Consider the following 1,891-nt stretch of genomic DNA (forward strand, 5'->3'; position numbering starts at 1 on the left):
CTAGGAAGGGTCTGCCAAGGATGATGGTTTCATCCATGCACTTCCCAGTCTCTAGGACTATGAAATCCGCAGGGATGTAATGGTTTTCAATCTTCACCAAAACATCCTCTACAAGTCCATGAGCTTGTTTTCTTGAGTTGTCTGCCATCTCTAATGAGATTCTTGCAGCTTGCACCTCGAAGATCCCTAGCTTCTCCATTACAGAGAGAGGCATGAGGTTTACACTTGACCCTAAGTCACACAGAGCCTTCTTGAAGGTTATGGTGCCTATGGTACAAGGTATTGAAAACTTCCCAGGATCTTGTCTCTTTTGAGGTAATTTCTGCCTAGACAAGTCATCCAGTTCTTTGGTGAGCAAAGGAGGTTCATTCTCCCAAGTCTCATTTGCAAATAACTTGTCATTTAGCTTCATGATTGCTCCAAGGTATTTAGCAACTTGCTCTTCAGTGACATACTCATCCTCTTCAGAGGATGAATACTCATCAGAGCTCATGAAAGGCAGAAGTAAGTCCAATGGAATCTCTATGGTCTCATTTTGAGCCTCAGATTCCCATGGTTCCTCATTGGGGAACTCATTGGAGGCTAGTGCACGCCCACTGAGGTCTTCCTCAGTGGCGTTCACTTCCTCTCCTTCCTCTCCAAATTCGGCCATGTTGATGGCCTTGCACTCTCCTTTTGGATTTTCTTCTGTGTTGCTTGGGAGAGTACTAGGAGGGAGTTCAGTAACTTTCTTGCTCAGCTGTCCCACTTGTGCCTCCAAATTCCTAATGGAGGACCTTGTTTCAGTCATGAAACTTTGGGTGGTTTTGATTAGATCAGAGACCATAGTTGCTAAGTCAGAGGGGTTCTGCTTAGAATTCTCTGTCTGTTGCTGAGAAGATGATGGAAAAGGCTTGCCATTGCTAAACCTGTTTCTTCCACCATTATTGTTGTTGAAACCTTGTTGAGGTTTCTCTTGATTTTTCCATGAGAAATTTGGGTGATTTCTCCATGAAGAATTATAGGTGTTTCCATAGGGTTCTCCTAGGTAATTCACCTCTTCCATTGAAGGGTTCCCAGGATCATAGGCTTCTTCTTCAGATGAAGCATCCTTAGTACTGCTTGGTGCATTTTGCATTCCAGACAGACTTTGAGAAATCAAATTGACTTGTTGAGTCAATATCTTGTTCTGAGCCAAAATGGCATTCAGAGTATCAATCTCAAGAACTCCTTTCTTCTGATTGGTCCCATTGTTCACAGGATTCCTTTCAGAAGTGTACATGAATTGGTTATTTGCAACCATTTCAATTAGCTCTTGAGCTTCTGTAGGCGTCTTCTTCAAATGAAGAGATCCTCCAGCAGAGCTATCCAAAGACATCTTGGATAGTTCAGAGAGACCATCATAGAAAATGCCTATGATGCTCCATTCAGAAAGCATGCCAGAACGACATTTTCTGATCAATTGTTTGTATCTTTCCCAAGCTTCATAGAGGGATTCTCCATCCTTCTGTCTGAAGGTTTGGACTTCCACTCTAAGCTTACTCAATTTTTGAGGTGGAAAGAACTTTGCCAAGGCATTGACTAGCTTTTCCCATGAGTCCAGGCTTTCTTTAGGTTGTGAGTCCAACCATGTCCTAGCTCTGTCTCTTACAGCAAAAGGGAATAGCATAAGTTTGTAGACCTCAGGGTCTACCCCATTAGTCTTGACAGTGTCACAGATTTGCAAGAATTCAGCTAAAAACTGATGAGGATCTTCCAATGGAAGTCCATGAAACTTGCAATTCTGTTGCATTAGAGAAACTAATTGAGGCTTAAGCTCAAAGTTGTTTGCTCCAATGGCAGGGATAGAGATGCTTCTCCCATAGAAGTCGGGAGTAGGTGCAGTAAAGTCACCCAGCACCTTCCTTGCATT

At 42.9% G+C, this 1,891-nt stretch overlaps 1 non-coding gene across 1 annotated transcript; it reads left to right on the forward strand.

Annotated features, from left to right (window-relative positions):
- Positions 1 to 1,415: 1,415 nt before the first annotated feature.
- On the forward strand, positions 1,416 to 1,519 carry LOC130947984 (small nucleolar RNA R71). Its single transcript, XR_009072893.1, has one exon. It is a non-coding gene; the product is annotated as a small nucleolar RNA R71 (small nucleolar RNA).
- Positions 1,520 to 1,891: the final 372 nt, after the last annotated feature.

Source organism: Arachis stenosperma, chromosome 1, assembly GCF_014773155.1.
Source record: "Arachis stenosperma cultivar V10309 chromosome 1, arast.V10309.gnm1.PFL2, whole genome shotgun sequence".
Lineage (NCBI taxonomy): Eukaryota > Viridiplantae > Streptophyta > Magnoliopsida > Fabales > Fabaceae > Arachis > Arachis stenosperma.